Below are 14,682 nucleotides of genomic sequence, written 5' to 3'. Positions count from 1 at the left end.
TTACTTTTTCAGGCTGTGACACATTTATGGTTCTACTTCTTAGTTTGTACTGTTTATGAACTTCAAAAACAGCTGTATCATATCCTTGCTTAAAGTCAAAAGACTCACCTGATTTTGTTTGAAATTGCTTTACTTCATCTTCTTCCTGATCTTCTTGAGTCAGGAAAACTTGTTGTTCATTGTTCAAACCCATCAAATTGCTGTGGGTGTCATCTGTTTTCTCATTGGAAGTAGATGTCTTAGCATAATTTTCTTGGAAAGGAGGCCTAACACGCTAGTCAGGATCAGTCCTACCAACATTAGGATTCTGATTCTTTCTGAAGTTTGGGTTTCTAATATTGCTTGTTTGACCTTCCCATGATGATTTTCTTTCTATGGTTTCTACCCTGTCTCCAAGTCTATCCATCCCTTTGATGATTGCATCTAGCTTTTGCTCAAATGATGAAGGTTCTTCTTTGAAAGTAGTCCTCCTTTCAGTTCTGGCCCGGTTTCTTTTGGCAATTAGATTTGCCTCTACACTAACAGCTATGTTTTGCATGTCTGCTAGAGTTGTAGGGGCTCTTTCTCTCAGTTGATATGCCATATCAGCATCAAAGCCATCAGGGAATTTAATCAGTGCTAGATCAGGTGGAGGTCTAAGGTTCTGAGGTATGGCATTATAGATAGTATTAAATCTAGTGCAATAGTCCAGGACAGTTTCTTGTGGGCCTCTTCTTATGGTGTCATATTCAGATAGAATGTGCAGAGGGTCCTTTTTCTTTTCCCATTGGTTTAAGAAGGACTGATAAAGGGCACCCGAATCAGCTATTGAATTTGGGGTCAGGGCCCTGAACCAGGTTCTTACTTCACCTGTCAAACTTTGGACAAAAATTTTCATCCTTACATCATCATCATCTATCTCATAGTTCTCAAAGTAATCTTGCATTTTCCTAGTATGTTGTAAAGCAGTGTATGTACCGGTCCCATCAAAATAAGTAACCTTGCTTTGGTAGTCCTGAGGCATAGCCTCAGGATTACTAGGTAACTGAAGTGGAGCATAACGGTTAGCCATATTTGGGAGAATAAGTGGGACAACAGGGATAACAACAGCAGTCTGTGTGTTGGGTGTGGACAATATGCTCTGTGAAGTGGATGATGAAGCGAGTGAAGAATGACTTATATGGAGGTGAATAGATGGCTTAGCGGGGGTTGGAATAAAACTCTGTTGATCTACCTCAGGGCTAGTTTCAGGAGATTGTTCTGGTTCCTTCTGGTTCCTAAGAGTTTTAGGGATGAGATTTGGATTATCAAAAACAGGTGGGGGATTTGGGTCAGGATTTGACCTGGTGTGCCTAGTTCTTTTCTTAGGAGCCAACTTCTGAACTTGTTTTTGGTATTTTTAAGGCTATTTTTAGAACTATTTTAAAGGGACTGTTTAAGCTTTTGGAACCACTGTCTAAGAATAGACAGCAACTGAAAATATGCAGTTTCCCAGTGGAGTCGCCAATTATGTTAACACCCAGGTTGTTCCCTATGACTCCCAAGGGAATACGGCCGGGGTAACCACTAACCAAGCTTTGGATTACAGGTCCTAGCCTACCTGTAATCAGAGAGGGCTCTCTCTTTAAGTCTTAGCTTTGTTTTGTAAAGATTTTGGGCTAGTTAAGGGTTTAGTTTTCTGTTTAAAGTTTTGGTTGTGAACTGTTGTTGTGAGAAGGGCATGAAATGTTTGGGAGATGTCAGTCCATTGGGCATATGGAGTCAGAGATTTGGGACAGTTCTAGTGCCTGTAATGGAGAAAGTTTTACTGCAAGGCTAGATGACTATTCTTGATATAAATTCTGATTAGTGAGTGAAACAGTGGGAGATGGAATTACAGACAGTGTGATAACAATTAGAACAACAATTTCTACTTAGTAGCACACATGAATTACTAAATAGAAACTGTGAAAGATTCAGAGTTTATTGGAGCAGTTAAGAATTCCAATTAAAAAGCTGAGCCTGTAGAAAACATTTATAGCAAAGATAGATTGAAATCAGGGTGTCTCCATGGACAAATCGTGAGCTATTCTTTTTCTTTCTTCCTAAGTTTAGATTTAACATGTGAAAGATATGAGTTAAACTGAAAATAAACATAAAAAGAGATAGAGAAAACTTATTATATCAAGACACAACACTAGAATCCGGCAACATTCAGTAGTTCCAAGACAGCAAACATCAGTAAGACCAATTTCTGCAAACCCCAAAGCTTTTCTGTATTATTTCTCCAGAGATTACAGTCGAGTTCTCTTTCTTCAAGAACAGTAGTAAACAACAACCCCCAAATGAACTGCGTGGGGGAGATTTTATACAAAAATATCAAGTAAAATATCTAGAATGATAGTTATTTGAGCAATAACTACCTCTACCAACTTTGTACAGTGAAGTTATTACAAAATTTAAAACCTGTAGTAAAGTTACATAACAGTGGTTTGCTGTTAGTCGGTTTGTGATGACTTTTGGGCCCAAGGGCCGGTTGCGTTAATTCTTGGACGGCTTCTGCTGACAACGGCTGCTGTAGATGACACGTTGTGGCTCTGATGCTTTTGGGATGCTGACCTGTAATCTTTGACCTGTGGTTGCTGATCTGTGACTTCTTTATTGATTCTCTGCTTGCTGTAAAATGCATTTGATTAAATTAATTTAACAAATCACAGCAAAGTCCTTATCATATCTGTCCACCATTGATCAGTGGGCATCTGATGCCTTCGCATCTTGACGAGTGTCTCATCTGCATCTGTATATTTGTAGTAATTAGGGGGGAATTCAAACAGATGATTGATTTCATGTTCTATATAAAACAAATTTTCTAGTTTATCATACAGCTGTTGTCCTGTGAGCGGCCCAGTTCCTTCCGAAGTGCTAGATGAGGTAGTCAACTGATCAGTGATGTAGTTGTTGACTTTTTTTGCATATTTCTCATGAGAAGATAGCCTTCCTGTGCTGTTTAGTAAACTGGGGAGTCCCCTGTCATATAATGCTGTGATCTTGGCCCCAAAAGTATTTACCTCTGCTTGAATATCCTGACATTTTCTGTCTAGTGCCTGTACATAATTTCTGAGGGTAAGTACCCTTTTGATCAACAAAATTGTATCAGTTCTATCTCTGATACCCAGGTTTTCTAACTGTATGCCAGTTTTGTTGTTCAACACATTGATCATTCTAGTAGCTATATATGGCATACTTCCTAGAGAAGCTCTGGCTTTTTGACTTTCTGCATAAGCCTTGCCCAGCAAATCCATTTTCTCATGGATGGTCTCTATATATTGCCATTGGTCTGTGATTGATTGACCAATCTTTAACCATATGATTTTCTTGAGCTCTGTTATAGCTTTGCCCATGTTCATCTCTTTCTCTAGCTCTTTGATTTTTCTTTCCAAGGTCCTTACTTCCCTTGTCTTTTCTGCCACCTGTTGCTTGGATTTATCATGTTTCTCATTAAGTGTTACCAATTTCTCCTTGGCTTCATTCAGCTCTGCCATTTGGGATTCTAGGACTTGAATCTCATTCATCAAATTCTGCATGTCCAGGCTTGGAGCCTGCTCTGATGTTGGTGCTGGTGCCGATGTTGATGGAGCTGTCTCAACTGTCTGTACTGTAGGAGGAATGACAATTTGAGGGGTTCCTCAAGGTCGATTACTTGCTGAGGGGGCTAAGATGTTTGGCCTCCTTCTTTCTGTTGTAGGGCTGCCTGCAGTGCAACCTCTGTTTCTACCAATTTTCCCTCTGTCAGGGCAAGTTGTGTATGGAGTGATACCAGCATGGCTGCTACATCTTGGTCCTGCCTTTGCTGGGCAACCTCTTCTGTTTGAGGGTGAAGGGTTGCTGGGATCTTCATCATCTTTCTTAAGGCTGCAATATCTGAATCCATTATCTTTAGCAGCTCCTTTATAGCTTTAGGGTCCTTTGGATCATGCCCAAGCTCTATGATTATATCCTCCAAAGACCTTATCCTGTTGTCTTTAGCCTGGGAGGATGCCTTCTCTAACTCCAATTGTGCAGTGGTATTATTCAAAGAATTCTGAAATCTATAGTTTGTCAATGTTTTGTCAGCTAGAGTAGCATACACCATCTCACCCGTCAATTTATGCAATTCAATTTGGTCCATTGGGTGGATGTCCTTGGACAAGATTTCCAAGTTTGTTCTTATATAATCAGCTGCAGACTGTGGCTGCAGTGCTGTGGGCATGAAATGGCTCATTATCATTTTGCCCTCTTGCACATCATATGCAGACATCAACCTCTGCTGGTTTGTGGGAGCCATTTTCAACAAAAGATTGTACAGCTGTAACCTCACTGGCTCATTTCTGGTCTTGATGTCTATGAATTGTTTCTTTATACTAGACTCACCCTTTCTTTGTTGCTCTGAGGAGCTGGCCTCTCCTCCAAGTATTCTTTGCTGCTCTTGCTAAAGTGAGCTAGCTGATACCTCTGTGCTGGGGGGACCCATCTGTGTTTGACCAAAAGGCATCTCCTCCTCTGAAAAAGGATTGAGCCTTTGTCTCCTTTCCCCTTGCTGTGATGTTGCGGTACTAAGGGGAGTCTGTTCCTCTCTATCTCTCTTTTTACCCCTCTCTTCATTGATAGGGGTTTGGAGCACCGAAGTCTCCACTGTAACATTCTGTACTGGGGCCTCCTTGTCTTGCATTTGCTCATCATTAGGACCAGGAGCCTCTGCCATTTCTTCCTACTGTTCAGGATGATTTTTAGGCTATTCTTCTTGGGCTAATCGCTAGTCTTCAGGGGCCTTTTGCTGTTCTGTTTCCTTGCCTGTATCCTTGGCTGAAGTCTCTGCTGTAATTGGGGCTTGGACTGCCTTTTGCGGAGCTGTGGATGATGAGGCAGCGGCTCCCACTTGAGTGCCTGGAAGAGAAGATACCTGTGAACAAAGCTCTAAGTCAGCCAACTTTTGGAGATTTCTTATTCCTCTTTGAGCTAATTCTTCTTGCGTAGTAGCCTCTTCTAAGGTGCCTTCCTTCCATTCTAGCTGATTAGCATATTTTTCTATGTGAGGCAACCTTATGTGATCATAACTGGCCAGCCTATATCTGACCCTTCTTAAGCTTATGAAATGATTGGGGTCGTAGGGTTCCCAAAGGAAGCTGGTCTGTAAGCCAAGGCCTTTTAGCATTCTATCTGCCTCTTGCCAAGCTTCCTCCCTTTTATTGTAGATGAAGGGGCCTAATTGGTTTCTGACTTTAAGCTGTGCTTTCTTGCCCTTGCTTGAGAAATGGAGTACATCAGCATTCCCAAATTGCCTGAAATACTCAAGGGCAAACAATCTCATAGGCACATATCTGGGCAATCTGTATGGGGCCAACTCACACCCATATATTCTGATAACTATGTGGCTTTGGTAAAAATACCAATCCCCAATGCTCTATACTTTGGACAACTGAAGAATTCTCTACATCTCATCAGTTATTCTTGGAAGAGGTGAGCTCAGAAGCAGATACATGGCTGGGTGGATGAAGAGGTCTATAAACTCACAATAAGTGTAAGGGGAATAAGTCCTATGGTGGAAAACAGAGGACCAATAGACCACTGACCTTGGATTTCCTTGCGCATCCATTCTTTTCACTGGAAAAGGAAATTTCTCATGCTGATAGTATAGGATTAGATGATAGATATAGGAGGTGTATCTGAACACCCTTTCTCTTTCCAAGTCTATCAATTGCTCATGTATTTTATTGGAGATGTAAGTGGCATAGTCATAACAGACTGGGGGCTTGCTAGGGGAAAACATGGCCATCATCACCAGCACAGTTTCATTAACAATTTCTATTGAATTATAGCCCAATATGGGACTAATCATGTCTGCAAGGTCTGTGCCCAATTGATTCAGGTATACATAATGGATGGGAGGGTACATCATGGTCTCAGAGGTAGACTTAACAAACATTTGATTTATCTTGGTGATTTGAGCATCTGTCAGTTTAACTCCTTGTTTTTTCAGATCCATTATTGATAAAGGAACTAATTTCTTATCAGTCTCGAAGTTGAGCATCTCTCTAATGGCTGCAGGGGTGACATAAAAAATAACTGAGCCTGAAGGGTCAAGCAGAGCCCTCTGAGTGGGGTCATAGCAGGCAGCACACCGATGGATTAGGTCAGGAAACACAGTGACCTGAGGGAGCTTGAAGATGGGGAGGAAAGAGTCCCAAATGCCCAATACATCAAGTCCACTGTTATGTTTCATTTTCAACTCATTTAGCAAGTGAATGTGGTACTTGCTATGCATTAGCATTTCCTCTGATATTTGGTAATCTTTGTCTGCTAATGGTTTCCACTCCAACTCTCTCTGAGGGGCATTTAATGGAGCAATATTCAGGGCAACAGGTGCTACTGGTGTATCCATGTTTTACAGTCAAATTTGGGCTAAATTTCGACTATTTTTGGGAGGAATACCGTCCTGCACGGTAGGTGAAGTAATTTGCTGAATTACAGCCCGTTTCAGAGCAACAGGGGTGTAATTGGGCACAATTGGCCAGTTAAAAACTGATGGAATTGGTTTTAAGGCCTAGCAGGCCTATTTCTCTCGGGAAAATGGTCAAATTCGATGGTTTTTAAACAATGCAGGACGAATTTAGCTGGCAAAATTAAAGCCATTAAGGAATGGAAAATCCCCACATCCATAAAGCATCTGCGAGGATTTCTCGGGTTGACAGGGTATTATCGCAAGTTTGTTAAGAATTATGGGAGAATAGCAGCACCTCTAACAACATTATTGAAGAAAGATTCATTTTCATGGACTCTGGAAGCAACAAAGGCCTTTGAACATCTTAAAGAGGCAATGTGCCAAGCACCGGTCTTAGCTACACTGGACTTCACAAAAACCTTTATTATGGAATGTGATACTTCAGGAAATGGAATTAGTGTTGTTATAATGCAAGACGAAAGACTCATTGCTTTTGAAAGTCGTCCAATCAAGGGAAAGTTTTTAAGCAAAGCTATTTATGAGAAGGAAATGTTGGCAATACTCCATGCACTTAAGAAATGGCGACCCTACCTAATGGGAAGACACTTCAAGGTAAAAATGGATCATGATAGCCTTATATACTTTTTAGAACAAAGATTATCCTCTGAAGAGCAACAAAAGTGGGTCACAAAGATGTTGGGTTATGACTTTGAAATCATCTACAAAAAAGGGAAGCAAAATGTGGTGGCAGATGCACTCTCAAGAAAGGATGAGGATGTGGAAGCATTGTTGAGTGCCATTTCTATTATCCAACCAGAATGGATAAACAAAGCAAGAGAGGAATGGAAGAATGACGAAGAAGTGTGGGCACTTATTCGAAAGTTACAACAAGATTCCAGTACGTCTGATACATTTAGCTGGAAAAATGATTTATTATGGTACAAAGATCGCTTATACCTCTGTAAGAATTCCCAGCTAAAACAAAAGATTCTTATGGAATTGCACACTTCTCCCTTAGGAGGGCACTCAGGATTTTTAAAAACTGACCACAGGGTTAAGAAGGATTTTTTTGGGATGGCCTTAAATCATATATTCAAAAGTTTGTGGCGGAATGTTTGGTTTCCAAACAAAATAAAGTTGAAACAATTAAGACACCAGGTCTATTACAACCTTTATCCATTCCAAGCCAACGTTAGGAGGAGGTTTCAATAGATTTTATCACAGGTTTACCCAAGTCTGAGGGAAAGAGTGTCATCATGGTAGTAGTTGACAGACTTACCAAGTATGCACACTTTTGTGCATTATCACGTCCATTTAAAGCCAATACAATTTCTACTGCATTTCTGGAAACAATTCAAAAGCTACATGGAAACCCAAATATTATTGTAAGTGACAAAGATCCCATTTTCACTGGAAATTTTTGGACATAAATATTTTCTTGTCTTGGTACTCAGTTAGCTCATAGCTCATCTTATCATCCTCAATCTGATGGGCAAACTGAGATAGTAAAAAATGTTTGGAAGGATATCTTCGTTGCTTTGTATCTGATAAACAGACACAATGGGTCAAATGGTTGCCTCTGGCTGAATGGTGGTATAACACTTCCTTCCATACAGCAAGAAAAATGACCCTATTTATGGCACTTTATGGGTACCAACCACGATCCATCACATCATATTTAAGAGAAAATTCTAAGGTTCAGGCAGTGGAACATCACATCGAACATCAACAACAAGTCCTCCAACTCTTAAAGGATAACCTCGTGTTGGCATAGAATAGAATGAAACAACAGGCAGATCAACATCACAGCAAAAGAAGTTTTGATGTAGGTGATTGGGTATTCCTACGGCTACAACCATATAAGAAAATGTCCCTCAAGCAAGATAAGAAGGATAATAAATTATCACCAAAGTATTATGGTCCGTACAAGGTGTTGCAAAAGATTGGTAATATGGCATACAAATTGGAGCTTCCTACAGCTTCTCGATTGCACCCAGTTTTCCATGTTTCATGTTTAAAGAAGGTTATAGGCGACAAGCTCCCAGTTCAAATAATATTGCCAGAACTTGACGAGGAAGGAAAATTTATATTGGAACCGGAAGTAGTCACAGAAACAAGAACTCGACAGCTACGAAATCGATCAATTTTAGAGTATCTTATTAAGTGGAAGAACTTATCCGCTGAAGATTCCACATGGGAGGATGAGAATTTTATGCAGAAGTATCCAGAACTACTCAAGCGTTGAGGACAACACTTTTTTGAAGGAGAGGGGTATGTTGGGTCCCTATAATACTAGTGATTACCCCATTACTATTGTAGTTATACCCCTTATTAATATTGTTGTGCCCCTATTGCCCCAATATTGTTATTATTGTGCCCCATAGAATCCCTCTATTGTTATTTTTGTAGCTTTATATTATTATTGTTAGGTCGGTTGGATTATATTGTGACTCCTTAGACTCCTATATATAGAAAGGAGGTTTTTTCATTTGAATCATCAAAGAATTGTTCATTTATGTAATGTAAAGGAGGTTGCCCCCTCGAAGAGGCTGAATTCTAAGGCATTGATCTATCTTTTCTATCTTTTCTTGGGCAGGTTTCATAACACGTACTTCAAGTGTTCCTTACCATTCAAGAAGCTTGCATTTGTCTGCAACAAAACAGGAACAATATGTATTTATGATAAGTTTAATCTCCTCGCTTATTTTTTCCCCACGGTTTGCATGTATGTATGATAAGTTTAATCTCCTTGCCTGGTGTTCTATATATGTATGGTGAGTTGGAGCTTTTGGACATGCATAAAGAGTAATGTCAAAATCTCATTTCGTGAAAACAATTATATCTAAACCATAAAAACATGATTAATTCATTCTAAAACACAACCACTTTATATAGCCTATATTAAATGTCTCCTTGTGTACTATATTTTTTCTAAGGTGAAAACTATAATGTTAGGACAACAATGCAGAAACTAGATTGTTAGTATAAAAATTACTCACATTTTTTTTGTAAAAGGATATTTTCTATATGGAAATTAGATTTCCTTTCAAATTAATCATGTTCAAAATGATAAACTGACCCACCAATGAGAATTAAATAGTTGAAATCAATAAGAATTAAATAGTTGAAATACTTTTCCTTGGGACATTTTTTACACTTGGATAACTAAATATGTTTACCAAGAGTTACTACCCACCATAAATTACACAATTCACAACATAAATTTACATAGGAGTTTACTGAGGTTAGTGCCCACCAAAATTACACTTAGATAGCTAAATATGTTTACCAAGAGTTACTACCCACCATAAATTACGCAATTCACTACATAAATTTACATAGGAGTTTAGGTTAGTGCCCACCAAAATTTATGCAAATTGTGGCAGAACCTTTATATAGAAGAATTATTGACTTAGTAAACAAAGATAACTTATATATGTATACAAGAAGGTTGTAATTTTTTATAGAGTTAAGTCCCTTCAATAAAATCGAGATTATTTCTTAAAATTTAGATTAACATTAATACAAATAAATATTATTTTGTAGAAAATATACTTTCTTATAGCCATATTATTTCTTATAATGACAAGATTTAGTGAGAATGTTGACCTTTTAAGTTGCATTAAAACAATTTGTTTATTTATTAATAATAATCAATAATATAAATGAATTTAAGTGAAATTTGTACGAGTTACTCACATTATGCTTGATGCCATGCATATTTCTAAACCTTTTTTTTAGATGCAACTTCTTGAAATTTTCTTGAGACACAATAGAGTTATATTAGATATTGTCATAGTATTAATATGCATATGTTTACAAAATAGAAATCCAACAAATTCAGATTAAAGTTTCAAAGGTGAACACCAATTGATTAACACATTAGAACCTCCTTTAAGACAATAGAAAATATTGAAATATTAAAACATGTAGCACTAGCCATTCTATATATATCATTGGGATAGTAAATACCTAACAATAATGTCAGTGTTGAGTTGATTGAGGCCATTACACACCTACTTTGAAAACATAAGATATATATATATATATATATATATATATATATATATATATATATATATATATATATATATATATATATATGAAAATCTAGCATTATTGATGGAATTTCAAGAGGACACCTAGTTATAATAATGTGATTAAAAATAGTAAGTTAATGTTTATGTGAATGCTCAAAATATATAAGATGGATTTAGGATGATTGTTTAGGGATATCTAAAGATATTTGAGGGTGACTAGTAGTGTGTCATAGCACTTGCTTAGATAGAAATGGGAGAGGTGGTAGATCCACGATTATCTTCTCAATATTAGAAATACTCGTTTACAAGCATAACAAAAGGAAAACTTACACCTATCATTATGCAAAACATGTGTGAGCCAAGTAAGAATTGACAAGGCCCTAAGTCATGCTAATAAGTCTTGCGTATCATACAGATATTTGAACAATTCAAAATGGTAAGGACGCGAAGAAATCATGGTCAAGGAGGGTCATCACAAGGACCTCCTACAAATAACCCATTTCATAACCCAGAGTTGGCTCTCACGTTGTGTTCCCTAAAAGCAATTAAGGAGACTTTAAGAGGGCACCAAACAATTGAAGTGGAAGTAGAGCACCCTCCATCAGGGTTGGGAAATCTTGAGGGATCAAGAGACTCTAATAGATGACCTCCAATCAAGAACATTACTAGGGAGCTCCAAAATATTAAGCTCCAAGAGTTTGCTGGAGGTTGTGCCAGCGAACGTGTAGAAGCTTGGTTAGAATGAATGAGAAGGTGCTTCGCACTAAGATATTATACTTCCAATTCAAAGGCTAAAATAATGATATTCCAACTCAGATATAGTGCTCTGAATTGGTGGGGTAACTTAGAGCGTCAACTACACCTCACTCTGGACACAGTTACTTGGGAGTTATTTGAGGAAAGATTCTGGAAAAAGTACCTACCAACATAGTATGAAGAACAACAGGTAGGAGCCTTCCATGCTTTGGTACAGGGAAATCGTACGATAGAAGAATATGAGATTAGATTCATGGAATTGGTCAAGTATGTCTCCTACATGGACACTGATCAGTGCCAAGAAGATCGTTTCATTTATGGATTGAACCCTAAAGGGTGGAAACAAAACCATTTTTCCACAAAAACCAAGGTTTATGGGGAAGGCCCTTATACCTTCCCCAGGGAGGGGAGTTTGAGGCCACCGCCATATGGAAACAGAGTTGTACCCAAAGCACTCACAGTGGGGATTTCAATTGTTAATAGTGCAGCTTCACCCGCAGCTTCAAGGATTCATGCAAATCAAGGTCATACATGAGGAGAAGCAAGTAGGGGCAAGGGTCCCAAGGGAAGGAACTCTTTCCCAAGAAATCCACAACATTCTATTGAAATTCTACCACACATCACTTGTTGGGGATGCGGGGGACCTCATTACCAGCGTGACTGTCCTCAGTTATGAACTAGTAACAACCATAGAGAAGGAAAACCACCAATGGGGAGATAAAGTAGCCACCATCGAATCTATGCAGCACTTGATAACCAATAAGTTGAACACTGATGCTTCGAAGAAAGGATTGGGAGCAATATTGATGCAAGAAGGTAGAATAATAGCTTACACATCTAGAAAATTGAAGAAACATGAAGAGTTTTATGCTACCCATGACTTAGAGTTAGCAACAGTGATGTTAGCTTTGAAAATGTGGAGACACTACCTCATTGGGAGAAGATTTGAGTTAAGAATAGATCGTCAAAGCCTGAAGCACTTCTTCACTCAAAGAGATTTGAATGCTAGACAAAGGCAGTGGATCGAATTCATGAGTGAGTATGATTTTGAGATCTCATACATTAACGGAAAGGAGAATGTGGTGGCTGATGCACTAAGCAAGAGACCACGAACCTTCTCCCTAGTAGCCTTGAGGGTCAATTTGAGGGAACGTGTGTTGGAGAAACTCTTTGAAGATAGTTGGCATCTAAAGGTTATATCATCACTCCATATTGGGAATCAGATAGAAGCAAAGTTTGAGGGATATGTCCTTGAACCAGATGGATTATTGAGATTTCAAGGGAGAATGTACACACCTAACAGTTACCATTGGTAGAGTTTTCCTATAATAACAGTTACCACAGTTCAATCAGGATGCCTCCTTATCAAGCTCTATATGGGAGGCCATGTAGGATGCCATTAAGTTGGGAAAAGTTGGAGGACCGAGTAATAGTTGCGCCAGAATTAGTTCAAGAAATGGAGGAATAGGTAAGGCAAATTCGACAAAGGTTAAAGGAAGCACAAGATAGACAAAAGAGTTATGATGATTCACATAGGACTAATCGAAGTTATGAAGTAGGAGACCAAGTTTTTATTCATATCCAACCCAACAAAAGCACCATTCGTTTTGGGAAAGGGACGAAGTTGTCACCTTGGTTTATAGGACCTTTTAGATCAAGGAGAAGATTGGACCAGTTGCCTATCGTCTTGTACTTCCACCCCATTTGCATAAAACTCTTGATGTTTTTCGTGTATATATTTTACGACATTATGTTGCTGATGAATCTCACAATCTGGATTGGAGGGAATTGCAGGTCTCGGACATGGGAACCATAATGGTTGGACCATAATGGTTGAACCATTACGCATATTTGACTGTAGGGTTCGACAGCTCAGACGTCGCATGGTGGAACAGGTTAAGGTCCAGTGGGACAAGTATAACCCAGGATCTGCTAGCTGGGAGGATGCAGAGACTATACGTCGTGACTACCCCTCACTTTTTGAGCATTTGTGATGCCCATTTTGACGTAGATAGCTACCTATGCTAAGGCTCTATTACAGTTCCATGTTATTTATGTATGAACGCTATGTAATATTGATGCATTTATTTGGACATGTAAAACTACTTATATAAATTATTAGATGGATTATGTATTGATTATTGAAATGTTTGATGTATGACTTACTTGATTATGATTTATATAGTGCATGACTTATCAAAGTTATTGTTCTTTCATGTATGGCTTAAGTGGATATGATTTATCTAATGCATGACTTAGTGAAATTATGATTTATCTAATGTAAGATTTATTTCCAATATGAACTACAAAATTGACACGTGGATACTAGACTTAATAACATGATGTTTAAGATCACTTATCTATATATATATTTTTGTTATATATATGTATGAATGAGAACTATCCAACCAACGTTGTAGTCTGGTCCATATTAGGGTGTTGACCCTATTTGTGAGGTGGGGTGGAGGTATTTCCCACTGTGTAACCTCCAAACCTGGAATCATGGGAGGGCAGTGATGGACACGCTCCCCTAGATGTGTGATGATGATTGCCAGTTTCCTGCTGGGGAAGTTAGGTCGATATAGTCGACTCTTCCACCATATTGGTTTTATTAGTGGTTAGATTAGTATATCCGATGCCATAGTATATAGCAGCAGAGGATGGATAGGGTGGGAGTGGAAGTAGGTTAGGAAGGATAGGAGGATATAGATTAGTTGGAGACCCTTGATGGGAAGTGGTATCGTTGTCTGACTTACTTAATTTTACTACTATAACTCTCTCTATTTTGTTATGCATTATTGTCAAACTTCTTTCGAACTCCTTGTATCTTTTTCACTCTAACTTCGGGACGAAGTTTTCTGAAGGAGGGGTGTATGTAATGGCCTACTTAATCTGATCATTCTAATTTTTATTAGTGTTTAATTGACTTGAAAATATTGACTTATAATTATCAATAAATATTGGTATATACCTACATTGTGAAACTATAATTTTATTTTACTGATATAAATTTTATTATTGTTATTATTCAATTCCCGACTTGTCTTCTCAAATTTAATTTTGGATAGAGTATGGTCTCCTCCAATTTATTCCAAATTAAATATCCATATCCCAAGGTGTCTATTCAAATCTAGTTTTGAGAAGATATGGTCTTCTCCAATTTATTCCAAATTAAATATCCATATCCCAAGGTGTCTATTCAAATCTAGTTTTGAAAAGATACGGTCTTCTCCAATTTATTCCAAATTAAATATCCATATCCCAATGTGTCTTTTCAAATCTAGTTTTGATAAGATATGGTCTTCTCTAGTTAAATTCCAAATTAAATATCCATATCCCAAGGTGTCTTCTCAAATCTACTTGGGAGAAGATATGGTCTTCTCCAATTGAATTCTAAATTTAATATCCATATTTTATTCCCAAAATGTCTTCTCAAATCTACTTTGAATA

Source organism: Pinus tabuliformis, chromosome 8 (genome assembly GCF_031772625.1).
Source record: "Pinus tabuliformis cultivar Carrire ecotype Pingquan chromosome 8, CPIR1, whole genome shotgun sequence".
Lineage (NCBI taxonomy): Eukaryota > Viridiplantae > Streptophyta > Pinopsida > Pinales > Pinaceae > Pinus > Pinus tabuliformis.
This window is presented reverse-complemented; position numbering follows the sequence as displayed.